Source organism: Argopecten irradians, chromosome 1 (assembly GCF_041381155.1).
Source record: "Argopecten irradians isolate NY chromosome 1, Ai_NY, whole genome shotgun sequence".
NCBI classification, from domain to species: Eukaryota; Metazoa; Mollusca; class Bivalvia; order Pectinida; family Pectinidae; genus Argopecten; species Argopecten irradians.
In genome coordinates this window covers 63,283,490-63,299,654 of record NC_091134.1, presented here as the reverse complement: position 1 = coordinate 63,299,654, position 16,165 = coordinate 63,283,490, and the positions used below count along the sequence as shown (strand labels likewise).

General features: G+C 36.1%; 1 pseudogene; it reads left to right on the top strand.

Annotated features, from left to right (window-relative positions):
- The first annotated feature begins 378 nt into the window (after nt 1-378).
- Nucleotides 379-15,496, top strand: LOC138304829 (uncharacterized; annotated as a pseudogene).
- The last annotated feature ends 669 nt before the right edge of the window (nt 15,497-16,165 follow it).

Genomic DNA, 16,165 nt, shown 5'->3' with positions numbered 1-16,165 from the left:
CAAAACCTTATATGCAATGAAAACTCATTTAAGATCCTATATACGATCTTTAATGAGTGTTCATTGCATGTGAGGTTTTATGAAAAAGGTCTAAACGTGTTAGTAATAGAGGGTTAGCTCCACTTTGACTTCATTAAAAAGTGGAATGGTTAACTTCTCACAAAGTCAATATTGGGAGTAATACTTTGCAGTGTCTGCCCGGAAATATTCGGCATTGTGGTTACAACTCATTGGCTATCTTATCTGGTAAATAAATTAAATAAATAAATGGCATGAATATGAAGTCATCTTAACCAACGAATTTTGGAAACAAAGCTGAATTTGTTTAATTTTTTTTAACTTATCTTACGCAATATTTTACCTACACCTTCTACTGCACAAGATATAATGCCCTAAATCAAAATAATTATTGGAAAGTTGACACGAATATGATGATACTCGGATGGTCGAAATAGCTTGAGATGAACGTTAACTAAAATTTTCCTCCGACCAGCAGATACTAAATAAAGTGTGCTTCCAATGTTACACCAGCTCTAGAGTAGAAGAGTCAACTAAGTCCGGATTTAACCTTACCCTATAACCAGCACGTTTACTTTTAGCGTTACCAACGAGTCTGTGATCTAGGTGTCGATTGATTTACCATCATTTCCAAACAATTGTTTTCAGGTTTTGAGAAACTACAGTCAAAATGGAAACAGAAGTGAAAGAGGAAGCTAATTGGATCGAAAACCAGATGACAGATTATCTAGATACTCAAATCTTGTCTGACGAATTCAATAGAATAAAAAATCTATTTAATGACGCCCCACTTTCGCGGAAGGACTTACATGCTATTAATACGATACCCGAGCTATTTTTAGCACTTCACAATTACAAGAAAATATTCTTGGGTAACTATGGATTCTTTACAAAAAGACTGAAAACAGTTAATCCTAGACTTGGTACCTACGTTGACCAAAAAGAAACAGAAATCAAACTTATGTTGAATGAAGGTGAGAACAAATATATACTCAATGACTTATAGAAATAATAAAAGTTGCCACATGTCTAAGTAGCCCATTTAACAAATATTTATTACGGTAACCACATGCACTTAAACATTAACTCGTCAAAATAATAGGAAATACGTGCATACGCTCAGTGTCTACGATTTTAAGTCAGCCCTGTATAAATGTCACCAACAGATGGAGCAACGGAGGACAATAAACAGCTATATAATACACTAATGTAGACCAGGTAACAGTCAGAGTCAACTTTGCAATTACAATAGGTAAAACTGACTAACTACTTTTACCTAATACAAAAGATTGGGTTACCACATTTTGTGCACAGCCTAAAACAATGTATGTTACGAACCACCAGATGTCAGAGTAAATAACCGTCTGGATCCATTTTTGTGTCGCCCTTGCGTACACTTAGGTATCACTATGTCGGCGTCGGTGTCGTCGGCGTCCGGGAAACGGTTTCCGTGCGATAACTAAGTATCTATTGTCCGATTCCAACCAAATTTTATGTATTGTTTTATATATTAATGTGATCTCGGATGAGTTTTATAATGGTCAAAATCCTTCAATATTTGCAAGAATTACGGGACTTTAAAGTCGTCAAAACAGATAAAACTATGGTTTCCGCTCGATAATTTTAGTATTTATTTTCGAATTTCAACTGTTACGATCCGTAACGGCGAATATTATACACAGGAATGTAAATTCATGACATCGTCAATTTTCCTATCAGAACAAAGGAGGCCTAGCCCCGATCTGAGAATGGTTATAAACTCAGCTTCACTCAATGTGATATACGTGATTAAAAGACAGAGAGTCGTAATTATATTCATTATTGATATTGACATGATTAATAGAATGTATGTTGTATTATTATAATTACTTGTGCGACGAATAACTGTCGAACTATCTGACGATTTGAATCTGTAGCGTTAACGTTAGAGTAAAGTATTAAGATTCGACAGATAACGAAAATGACACAAAGTACATATATTTTTATCAGGAAACATGTATAAATATGTTCTGTTATGTTCATGGAAGTCACCTGAACCATGCTGCAAGATTAGTATGTCATAAAACGTCGTATTCTAGCCAAATCACGTCTCTGTAAACGACAGCCTGCTTTCCGTGTATTTCGCCATTTGTTATGGTTGGATTTCGCGGATTCCGCACGCGCTATGTAACAAGCGTTTTGATTGGCTCGGACTCGTCGGATGATCACCAGCGCAGGCTATAAAAAGGGGTGAAATCGGACGGAAAGTCAGAACTCATTTGAGCTCCCAAACGAGTGGTCGCCTCTTCTGGCCCTAAACTTTGGAAAGCCTTGAGTCTCCTCAAACCAATGACCTAATAGTGGTTCAAGATGTTTGAGATCTTCTCCGTAAAGGGAACTTAACGTTCCAAGGGGAATAACTCTTATAGAGTTAAGTTACAAAGCTCTCAGAATATGAGTGTTGTCCGTTGGCGAAAACGGGGAAACGTCTCCGTATTCGGAAACACTATTTGTAGACGGAAGCACCTCTGTCTATAGACTCATTACATATTCTTATCTAATAATTAATGTTTATTATAATAGCTTTTATATAGTAGGTATTTATTTCTCCATATTCGGAGCATTATACCAGTATAGATGGAAGCACCTCCATCTATGGAAATGTTCCATATTCCAATAATGTATTCAAGGATATAGATCAGTGTTTAGTGTAGAATATTTGTATAACCTTTGTAAATCTCGATGTATCCAGTACCTGTACTTTGATGATTTGTGATTATAATAAATCATAAGTTGATTTTTATTCCTGACTTTGTTCTTTTATGGAGTAGTGCTAGGCTGGAACCGAATCCCTTATATATTACTTTTACTTGGTGATTGCTGAAATACGCAACCCGACTCGAAAAGTTACATTGGTGTCAGAAGTGGGATAAACTGAGTTCCAGTGTCTAGTGGATCCATGAAAAGAACATTAAAATTGGTATATAAAAAAATCACAAAATTTGAATCTGAGATATTGAGTTAATCTTTACTGAAATCATAAAAATCTGTAGAGATGTCCGATTCAGATTCTGAAGTAACATTCCGGATTAGGAATAATGGTCTGGATACCGAGAATGAAGAGGTTGATAATAGAGCTTCTCCAGAAATGGTTCAAAGTTCTGAAAATACACAAAATAGCAAAGATTTAGCTAATATTCTGATGGAGAATATAAACAAACAGTTTGATAGTTTTAGAGAAGACAATAGAAGGAATTTATGGGAACTCAATAGAGAGCTTAGACAAGAAATTAATAGTATACATGAACATGTAGAATCTTTAGAGTATAGAATTAATCATAGTCATAGGGAAAGAAATCCTTCTCATGAACACCAGAGTGCTAATGTTTGTAGTTCACCAGTGGCTGACATAAATGACAATAGTCGTGGATCACCTCATTTGAACACAAGAAACACTGCACACAATACAAGACAGAGTTTAAAACCTCAACAATATTCTGGTGGAGAAAATCTAGAAGAATATCTGTCCCAATTTGAAATAGTAGCACAAATAAATGGGTGGGACTACAACACAAAATCTCTCTATCTAGCTGGGAGCCTAAGTGGAAGTGCGAGAGCCATCCTCACAGAGCTCAATGCTAAGGAGACCCGAGATTTTGATACACTAGTTAGGTTACTTAATGTAAGGTTTGGGTCATTGGAACGCTCTGAAATCTACAGAGCTAGACTCCAAACAAGAGTTAAAGGAAAAGATGAGACACTCTCTGAGATGGCTCAGTCTATCCGAAAAATGACTCGCCAAGCATACCCTATGGCTGATGCATCAATGATAAATATCCTAGCATTGGATTACTTTATCGATGCTATACCAGACTCTGATACCCGGTTACGGATCAGGGAACTGAGACCAAAGAACCTTAATGAAGCCGAAACGCATGCCATCAGGCTCGAGGCTCATAGGTTAGCTGATAAGCAAAGGAGTAAGGCAATACACATGATCTCTGAGGAAGATCGCACTGTGTGCCACACCCAAATGCTATATCCTGCTAAAATGGCAGATCAAGAGGGCATTGATATTGCGACATTAAATAAGTCCATACAAGCCCTACACAAAACTACCAAAAATTTGGTAGATCAAAGAAACTCAGGTTTCACTCCAAATGGACAAAATCCTAAACCTAGGAATAGGTGGAATGGGAATGGAAATGGTAACAACCAAGTGTTTAATCCATATTATGGAAAACAAACACAAAATGGTCAATTTACCCAAAACACAAATCAAAATAGAGTTCCAAATGTTGGTAACCAAAGATTTGATTCCCAAAATAGGAAAAGTTCCAGATTTGACACACATGACTATGGCACAAGTACTGGTTCAAATTGGAACCAAACACAGAGGTCAAGGTCAAATGTCACACAAAGGTCAAACTTCACAACCCCTCCCACATTTCCCAGTCTAATGGTGGTAACTTTCAGTCACCTCCGATTCAGGGAAACTACTAGATACTGACTTCGAGGGTCGGAATTCAGTAGAAGAGGTGGAGAGACCCACAGATATTGTTGTGAGCAGCATAAATAATGATGATCACACCGGTTTGTTTGTTTGTGCACAAATCAAAGACTTTGCACTTCCGCTACTAGTGGATACAGGTGCAACTGTAACCATTCTAAGCAATAACTGCTTCCAAAAATTGGGTATAAAGAACTCCAATGTAGAACCGGTCAAATTAAATTTGATAACCGCTACTGGAGATAAAACACCATTTATTGGAAAATGTAAGCTTGTTATTGGCTTAGGGAAACAGAAGTTGTTACAAGAAGTCTTGATAGCAGACATTAAACAACAGGGGATCATAGGTTTAGATTTTCTGACCACGCATTCTATTGATATCTTATTAAACAAGAATTGCTTGAAAATAGAAGGAGACGAAATTCAATGTTTCCGATATCAAGCTGAAGCAGCAAAGCCAGCTTGTTGTAGAGTCTCATTATCAGAGGATATTATAATACCTCCAAATTGTGAGATGATTGTTACTGGAAAATTTAATGATCCAATTTGTAGACAAAATACAGCTGTTATTGAGCCTTCACCAGGATTCATGTCAAAACATGAGGTGTTAGTGGCCAAAGCTGTTGTAAACCCTAGTATGGGTTATGTCCCTTTGAGAATTCTGAACTTTAGCGATAATGAACGCAAAGTGTATAAGAATTCTGTGGTGGCGACTATAGATACTATTGATGAAATTGTGGATCAAAAGCACGAGAATGTGCAAGTTAATGAAGTCACTGTGGAAAAACCACAAACTCATGTTATTCCGGAACATTTGAAGTCCCTCTATGAGCAATCTTGTGAATATCTGAATGAGAATCAAAGTGGTCAATTAAAAGAATTACTTATAAAGTACAAAGATAGTTTCTCAAAATCATCCCATGATTTGGGTATGACAGATCTTGCTGAACACAAAATAAATACTGGCTCAACTCCACCTATCCGACAACCGCCTAGGCGGGTTCCTCTATCATTGGTTAAGGAGGTTGAGAAAGAGATAGAAGAAATGGCACAAAAAGGGGTAATCGAACCTTCCGATAGTCCATGGAGAACTCCAGTGGTCTTAATACGGAAAAAGGATTCTAGCCTAAGATTTTGCCTAGACTATAGGAAATTGAATGATGCAACTATCAAAGATAGTCATCCAATTCCTAGGATTGATAGTACTCTTGACTCACTATCAGGTCACAACTGGTTTTCAACCATTGACCTCAAAAGTGGCTACTGGCAAGTTAAGGTAGCATCTGAAGATAGACCCAAAACAGCATTTTCCATACCAGGGGGAGGACTTTGGCAATTTGTATCAATGCCATTTGGTCTTTGTAATGCCCCGGCTACCTTTGAAAGGTTAATGGAAAAAGTACTTATTCACCTTTCCCATGATATTTGCATGGTGTATTTGGATGATATAATAGTACTAGCCAAGACATTTGATGAACACATCAATAACCTTGATAAAGTGTTTGGGAGGCTTCAGGAAGCTAATCTTAAGATGCATGCTAAGAAATGTTTCCTATGTAAGAAACAGGTTTCATTTTTGGGCCACATTGTTAGTGAAGAGGGTATCTCTACCGATCCAGAAAAGATAGAGTCAGTCAAAAATTGGCCTGTCCCTAATTCTGTTAAAGAGGTGAGACAATTCTTAGGGCTATGCTCCTACTATAGGAAGTTTGTCCAAGGATTTGCTACCATAGCTAAACCACTACATAAGTTGACGGAGCAGTACCAAAGGTTTACCTGGTCCTTGGATTGTCAAAGTGCCTTTGACACATTGAAACGGGCATTGACAAGCTCGCCGATACTGGCATATCCAAGGTCTGAAGGTGAATTCATACTGGATACAGATGCTTCTGACTCAGGTTTAGGTGCAGTCCTCTCTCAGCTACAAGATGGGAAAGAGAAGGTCATATGTTACTATAGTAAAATGTTCAGCAGATCTGAGAGAAAATATTGTGTGACACGTAGAGAATTACTGGCAATAGTAAACTCTATTAAACAATTTCACCACTATCTTTATGGGCAATATTTCTTGGTCAGAAGTGATCATGGTGCCCTTACTTGGTTGATCAATTTTAAAAACCCTGAAGGACAAATGGCTAGATGGTTTGAATTATTATCTGCTTATCAATTTAAAATTGAATATAGAGCAGGTAAAGCTCATGGCAATGCTGATGCCTTATCTAGGAGACCTTGTTTAGAGAGAAATTGTAGCCATTGTGATAAAGCAGAACAAAGGTATGATAATAAAACCTGTTCTGATGAGGCTACAGATACTATTTGTAGAGTTACAACAAGATCTCATAAAACAAACCATGCCAATGACTCTAGGGGAGACAACTCTCCAATGTCAAGATCCAAGGGTTCTGATCCAAACCAAGATATGTCTGATATACCCAAGGCAGCAGCTAAGGGTTCCACACCGGGACATCCGGATGTATCTGAAAAAGGAGAAAGGACTATTAATCTCCTACAAATTAAAGATAGTCAGAAAAATGATCCAGTCCTTAAAATTGTATGGAACTGGGTTAAACGTGGGGAAAGACCTAAATGGCCTGATATATCTCATTTAGGTGAGAGCACCAAGTTTTATTGGATGCGATTTGATTCCCTCACTATAAGAGATGACATATTATGTCACAAATGGGAAACCATCCAAGGGGGACAACCCTTGTACCAAATGGTTATACCCAAATCCCTAACAGACTATGTGATGAAGCAGTTACACAATAGTGTGACTGGAGGTCATTTAGGGAGTAAGAAAACACTCTCAAAAGTGAGAGAGCGATATTTCTGGGACAGAATGTCGAGAGATATCAAACAGTGGATTAAAAGCTGTGACAAATGTGCAGCTAGAAAAACACCACCAAAATGGCCGAAGGGTCCATTACATACATACAATGTGGGTCTCCCTATGGAGAGATGGGCCATTGATGTATTGGGACCATTGCCTTTAAGCAATAAGGGGAATTCTTATCTCCTAGTAGTAGCAGATTACTTTACTAAATGGGTTGAGGCAATACCCATGCGTAATCAGAAAGCTACAACAGTTGCACAAAAATTCATAGATAGAATTGTCACCATTTTCGGTGTGCCTATGCAACTTCACTCTGATCAAGGGACAAACTTTGAATCAGATGTATTCCAAGAAATGTGTAGAATCTTGGGAATTGAGAAGACTCGAACCACACCATATAGACCGCAGTCTGATGGAATGGTTGAACGAGCCAACAGAACAATTGGAAATATGCTCTCCTCATTTGTGGCAGAGAATTTAAGGGACTGGGATGAACACATTAACTTACTCATGATGGCTTACAGGTCATCTTCTCATGAAAGCACCGGGGTCTCGCCTTGTGAGATGGTGTTTGGTCGTAACATAAATCTTCCTGTTGATCTTGTTCTGGGACGGGTTGTACCTGAAATGAACACGTGTACTAATTACACAACAACACTAAGGAAGCAAATGGATAAAATTCATGAGTTTGCTAGAGATAAAATTACACTCTCAACAAACAAAATGAAACTTGAACATGACCGAAACACTCAACTCAATCAATTCAAAAGAGGTGATCCAGTTTGGCGTTACAATCCTAAAAAAAGTGGTATTGGCTCCAAATTACGGTGCTCATGGGAAGGTCCATATGTCGTTATTGAGAAAATAAATGATGTGGTGTATAAAATCCAAAAATCTCCAAAGTCAAGACCTAAGGTAGTTCATCACAATTACTTGAAATCATATGAGGGTGATGAAAAACCAAAATGGCTCAAGAATTAGGAGAATAGTCCTTTAAATAAATGTAGACTGTTGTCTAAATTACTATTCCAATTATTGTTCTGTCTCAGCGATATCTGAACAATATAATTGCACTTTCTCTGCAATATGGATTTTGGAAAGAAGTCGTAAAACAGTATACCAGTGTACCACCTGTAAAGCTACCTTCGGAAGACGGGATGACAGGATACAAGCACCAGGCTACACCAGGGGATATGGAACTCAATGGACGTGTCCGGACGCCAGGAAATTCCAGTGAAGGAAGTGAACTGTGGAAAACATGAACAATTATTCAATAATTATTGAATTATATCAAGATATTAATGTAAAGTTTTGTAAATATTAATTTAGTAATAATCAAATTATAGAGTATTATATTAATATACATTTTCTCATAATTATTGAGAAATTATAAATAATTATAACTATATTATTTATAAATATAGATACTAAGGAAGTGATATTCCTCATTGAATTATACATGTAAGTATACGTATATAAGATGTTGATGTAGGAATTATTTTGTGTATTATATTGAACATATTTTTTTAAAAGTATTACAATCTCTGTTTATAAATTCACAGCGTGTACTATATTACATTGGAATAATATGTGAGCAAATTATGGCTGCAAAGACTTACCACAGTACTCACCATACATGCATAATAGCTGCTAATTGGTTGTTTCTGAAGTCAAGCACCTGTGTTGTACATTGTGTACAAGCTCCAATATCTTTGGTTGAGTAAACATGACATGCAGGCCATGACTTAATTCCTAAAAATGAAAATATTCGCAAGTGAACTACTGAAATCTCCTATGATATTACATTCGGGACGAATGTTTTTAAGAAGGAGGGGGGTAGTGTTACGATCCGTAACGGCGAATATTATACACAGGAATGTAAATTCATGACATCGTCATTTTTCATATCAGAACAATGGAGGCCTAGCCCCGATCTGAGAATGGTTATAAACTCAGCTTCACTCAATGTGATATACGTGATTAAAAGACAGAGAGTCGTAATTATATTCATTATTGATATTGACATGATTAATAGAATGTATGTTGTATTATTATAATTACTTGTGCGACGAATAACTGTCGAACTATCTGACGATTTGAATCTGTAGCGTTAACGTTAGAGTAAAGTATTAAGATTCGACAGATAACGAAAATGACACAAAGTACATATATTTTTATCAGGAAACATGTATAAATATGTTCTGTTATGTTCATGGAAGTCACCTGAACCATGCTGCAAGATTAGTATGTCATAAAACGTCGTATTCTAGCCAAATCACGTCTCTGTAAACGACAGCCTGCTTTCCGTGTATTTCGCCATTTGTTATGGTTGGATTTCGCGGATTCCGCACGCGCTATGTAACAAGCGTTTTGATTGGCTCGGACTCGTCGGATGATCACCAGCGCAGGCTATAAAAGGGGGTGAAATCGGACGAAAGTCAGAACTCATTTGAGCTCCCAAACGAGTGGTCGCCTCTTCTGGCCCTAAAACTTTGGAAAGCCTTGAGTCTCCTCAAACCAATGACCTAATAGTGGTTCAAGATGTTTGAGCTTCTCCGTAAAGGGAACTTAACGTTCCAAGGGGAATAACTCTTATAGAGTTAAGTTACAAAGCTCTCAGAATATGAGTGTTGTCCGTTGGCGAAAACGGGGAAACGTCTCCGTATTCGGAAACACTATTTGTAGACGGAAGCACCTCTGTCTATAGACTCATTACATATTCTTATCTAATAATTAATGTTTATTATAATAGCTTTTATATAGTAGGTATTTATTTCTCCATATTCGGAGCATTATACCAGTATAGATGGAAGCACCTCCATCTATGGAAATGTTCAATATTCCAATAATGTATTCAAGGATATAGATCAGTGTTTAGTGTAGAATATTTGTATAGCCTTTGTAAATCTCGATGTATCCAGTACCTGTACTTTGATGATTTGTGATTATAATAAATCATAAGTTGATTTTTATTCCTGACTTTGTTCTTTTATGGAGTAGTGCTAGGCTGGAACCGAATCCCTTATATATTACTTTTACTTGGTGATTGCTGAAATACGCAACCCGACTCGAAAAGTTACACACACCAATTGTGTATATTAGTAATAAGAATGTAACTATATAAAATAGTGCATATTGTTGGAATAAATCTAATGGCATTTTATTTCATAATGTTTAAATACTATCAAAACTAAAAGTGATATGTAAATATGTTATTACAATTTCAATGATACAAGAGAGTGGAGCGTTTCCATAGAAAAGTTTTATTTACCGATTCACACCGTTTTGATGTAACTTAAACCAGTTTAAAAAGAACTATTCTCTCTTATTGGTGTGTAACTGGTGCATAAGATTTATGTTTTATTTTGACATTTTAAGGACATATCCAGCCCCCACAAGAAGTTGTTCCAGAACAAGAAACAGGTGAGGCTCTTACATTCCTTTGTATCAGTGCTCGGTGTTATTTCATCTGAATCATCAGCAAAAATATTCAGAATATGAAATTCTAATAAAACATATTATAGAGTATCATTGGAAATCATTTGTCAGGATAGATACATTATTCAAACAAGAAGTCACGGCACAGTTTGGAGTAAGAGATGGGGAAACGACTGCCGGATGATTCCATTTCGAATACGACAGTTTAGTGATTGCTATTCATTATGAAAGCAATCAAAAGCACATATCAGGGTAATTGTAAACTTCACCGTTTCTAATATAATGATTGTCGTGTGATATCCACAGCTGTTCTATTATACAACACATGTAAAAAACATAATACGGTCATGAGTCAGTCAGCTGAGGCAATTATGAACGTTTTCAATGGCTTCGTCTGATAAAGAAGTTTAATTATCAATAACGCATTTACTTTCTTCGAAAATTGTCACAATTAAAACAGGAGCTTACAAAACCGGTTTATTTTATGAACAATGTGGAATAGTAATTAATTCTTACGAGCATTCCGTCATCTTTAGCGTGAGGAATTCTCATTTAATATACCAAACAGAAACATTTCCAGTAGTCTTAAAATAACTTAACAGTACAAAATTTTCTAACAGTATGGCTCAAAAGTTTCACGACATGAATATCAGCATTCATATCATAAAAGAAATATTCTAATTTCATTTTTATTATAATTTTCTCATGAAACGTTTGTGTTAATAAAACGCAAACATACATGTACTTATAACATATCAATACAAAAATGAATTCGAACGTATGGTGTATTGTAGTAGAAGTCAAAATGAAACATAAGCAAGTAACACTAAGTTTAGATCCCAGTAAAATGTGTTATTTACTACCGATTTTGACCGAATAGCAGACTTATCGTCACCTAGCTGTTACGAAGTCGTAACGATTGCCATCATTAATTGCCATGTTTGATTAACGTTTTTCCTTCGTAAGCTATCAAGTCAAATCACCTGTCATGTCGCCATTTTTTAATGTGAGATCGAATGCAAAGTCTTTAAAAGAGTTGCTTACATCGGCAAAAACAGACTGAAATAGGAACACGTCCTATTAAAAAGTATGTGTCCCTCAGTCTCTATCTCTAAGTATCTCCCTGTCTGCACGTGGTGGCGGAAAAACTTGATATTTTGTGTTGTTGTAAAGGTTAGTAAGACGCTAACGCGTTTGAAGAGACAATGCACAAATTATTCAAACATCTGAGTGACCAGGAAACAGACATTTTCAAAGGAACATCCATTCAATATAAGTGCATGCAATTAAGAGCGAATGATGTTGTACCGACTCAAAAGATTTATAGGCTATCTCAAAGGAGTAGATGCTCGGAATGTTGTTTTCATGATTTACTAGAACATCATCGTTCTCACGCTGCCATGTAAATAATAAAATTGAAATGTAATGCTGTTGGTGTTAAATGTATGTACATGACATGTCATTATACTCGAAATTCCTTTCCAGGCCATACCCAGCTTGTCCGTGAAGTTGTTCCTGTAAAAGAAACAGATGGAGGTAAGTCAGCGTGATTTTGTGTAACGTTTATCACGTTTTCATCCATCTTTCAATATTCAGCTAATAAATAGAAGCATATAAAGCATGGAAAATATTATCAAATGCTAAAACGATTGTTCTCAGTATGATTGATATCCTTTGTTAGTCACAATTCAAACTTGCCATGTTCTAACGTTTACCAGGTACTGCAGGTAACTTCCATAAGAGTGAGAACGCGACACTATCACATTCCACCATAGAGGCGATGGGTATACCTGGTTTGAGGAAGTCTATTGGACTCATCACTTTAAAGAAAGACGGCTGCTTATTGGAATCGGGCACAGGGTTTCGTGTTGGAAAAAAACTATCTCATGACTGCATATCATGTTTTTAAGGAGATAATAAGTAAGTAAGAAACTTCTACTAACCTTACAACACTCGTGTCGCCTGAGGCTGTGTTACATGGCTAGCCACGGCGTCAACAAAATCACTGCTTTCTCAGTATTTGAACACCAATTTCAGAAACCCGTCGGATATGTATCATAGTAAAGGACACAGGTAATGGGATGAACGTTCAAAATGGCAATTAAACGTATATATATCAAAACAGATGTGTTGCCTATAACATAAATTAAATTAATATTAATTTCGACCTGCTATAGGATGGATACGGTGATTATATCACATTTATTTGTTGACAAATCAATAAATCTACCGGAAAACAAGTCGATTCAACGAGCTGATTTGTCAACCTAGGCTAAAAATTGGGATCAATACTGTTGCATTTAGCGTAACTATTTCTTTAGAAAACGTTACTTTCAACAACAACAACTGTCAAGTTTTGTTTTAAGATTTCATTTCAGAATATTTTATTGTCAAATATTAAAGACAATAAGAATTAGACGACAGACAACATATCTTATACACGTCCTCTCCCTAAAACACGACATGACACATAGTTATACGTAACCAATATTGTTCATGTGCAATTTGCCGATTAGTTGTAGAATAAAGTCATGATTTGTATTTTTTATTTTGAAGAAATCGTCTGGGAGCGGATATTAAAAAAGGCAGAACAAAGTGATAAGAAAGAATCTGTTAAAAAGAAACTCCAAGACCTGTTTGGGTTCCAGTCTGGATATTTAAATCCCAGGAAGCAACCGTTACCATTTGGACAGTTGTTCGAACTTCTTAAAGATCACGAAGTACAGATAGAAGGTATGGAATATGATTAAGTATCTTTCTAGTTAAGTGCCATTCAGATAACGGTATCGATGTCATTTTACTTTTACATGCATCATCTTATCAACTCATCGTTTCATCAACACTGTGCATGTGTTTTAGCTAAAATTATTTTATCCCACGCAACTCCTTTTTTTTATTAAATCAACATTTACAATTTGTGTTTTGGTTCTTGCTTGCCTTTGTCTTATCCTGATCTTTTATATACAGTCATTTTTTATATCACAATATTGGTGTCTGACTTGTGGTTTGACCCTGAATGACCTTGGTTGTCGATTGGCCGTAAAACTGAAACAAACAATAAAATGTTTTGAAATAATGTGATGTTGATAATATTTTATGTCAAAACTGATATAAAGCTTATGTAATACAAAAGTTCATTTTCTTTCAATGTGTATTATTGTTCCTAAAATATATACAGTAAAACACGGCTGAAACGAATCACTGAGGATCAACAAAATTATTTCGTTATATGCATAATTCATTAAACATTTATTACAGACATCTTATAAGAACCTCAACGGTGAATGACAATAACTACGTTATGATCATGAATTTGTTGTAAGCGTGTTTTACTGTATAGTCTTATTTCCAAGCACAAGAAACGTCTCGTCGGAAACAAAACAGTATATATGATTTTAGTCTTTACTGAGAGTGATTTATTTTACGATTGCAGTGTTCGATAAGTTGTTTAGGCAAGCTACCAAGGTAATGTTTGGAATTAGAGATGGTAAAACAACTGCCGGAGAATTCCGTTTCGAATACGACATTCCGTTTGCTGATGTTGACCATGACGTCATTGTTCTGAAAATGCAGACAGGAGAGAGCATTCCCCCGCCTCCGCTTCAGCTAGAGAAGGATAGTGTTAGAGATATCGTACATCTAATTGGGTATCCGAAAGGGCAGACAGAGGTTGACCTACGCTCTGACATCAAATGTAGCGTTTATGTTGACGATCAAGGACTAAGATCGGATGTCACGAAAGCTATTAAGTGGTGGGAGGATCACAGAAACCGTTCGGTTCACGGTGATTACGCTGTATGTCGTTATGGCGATGGAATGAATTGCACAGTCACTGGCAAGATGTTTCTCCACACATCCAAGGAGTTCGAACGCAGATCCTCAGGATCTCCTGCTGTTGCGATCATTGATGACAGATGCGTTGTACAAATTATGTACTTAAGAGGCTATCCAGAGTTCTGCTACAAGGATAAGAATTTCCCTCCGCCACAGTACCTGTTTGAGGCAGGTGTAGCCATGCCGGTTATAACAAGGCTTCTGATCGATTGTTGTCCAGAGGTCTTAGAAGATTAAATCTACACACAATGCAACAACAAAAGATTGACTTAATACAAAAGGATACTGGTAGGCAATGCCATATGAATGGAAATGCCCACGAGAATGAAACGTCCTTGGTATAGACACGCACAACGAATACGATTACATAAAATAATAAAAACAGTAATACTGTTTACTGTTCATATCATATTATGAAATTGTGTTCGTTTTGTGTGTCTTGATAAAGGGGCAGATCGCCTCGAAAATTTTACATGTGTTTTTTTTCCACACGGTTGGAATTACTTCTTTATCCCATATTTACCATTTGAAGTAATTCGTATCATCTATACTTACGTTTGATGGGATCCCGTGTCATTGGAATTACTTCTTTATCCCATATTATTATCTTGATACATATTTACATGAAGGTGAATTATTAGTTTTCTTGCATGTCTTGATTTCGTGCGAGTATATTTGTATTAGATGAACTTTGATTACTACAATGGCAATCAAGGTTATGACAAACCAAATGGACTTCATTATCCCACCAACAGTATGTATTGTGATATCATTAGAGATGATTGTATATTGCACGTCATTGTTTTTGTTTTGTTTTGAATTGAATCAAATTCAACTCGGTATACATATATGAAATTTCTGAATTATTGAATCTATTGACTACAGCAGTCTTTTGTCTTTCTGTGTGGAAACAAAAAAAACATAAACAAAAAACAAAAACAAAGCAAATAAAATGAAAAGTAAAAACGAGATTGATGAAGGTAGTAAAGAGAGCTTAGCTTTATACTAACAGCGTATCTATGGAAGCATTAGTATTTACTAAGGTTACTAAAAATGTAAACCCTTTGTTACAGCGTATGTGATATCTTACACAAACGTTTTTGAAGGTAATATGTCCATGTATAACTTCAAACATCCACTTTGGAATGTCATTGATACGTATTTCCATTAATTTTATTTTTATACAAAACAAGTCTGTAGGTCGATAAAAGCCGACATGTCATTTGACTGTTACAATGGCATTGCATCTTCATTATCATAAATAAACAATCTCAAGGCATCAGACACTAAAAGTGCCATCTTTGAGTAATTACAGTGATATTTTTTGTGTTTCTGAACATCTGTGATATATTGTCAGGAAGTTTTTTTTACATTGATGTGTATTAAAAAATATACAATTGCTTCATCCAACATTCGGTTTCGTTTCCATCCCTTTGGGATAGTGCATAGATAACACATATTCGTATTCTACGCTGATGTATGTAATACTATGCAGTATAAATTTAAGTTTTATGGTTAAATTTGAGGAGGACGTCTTCGTAATGTCTATAGCT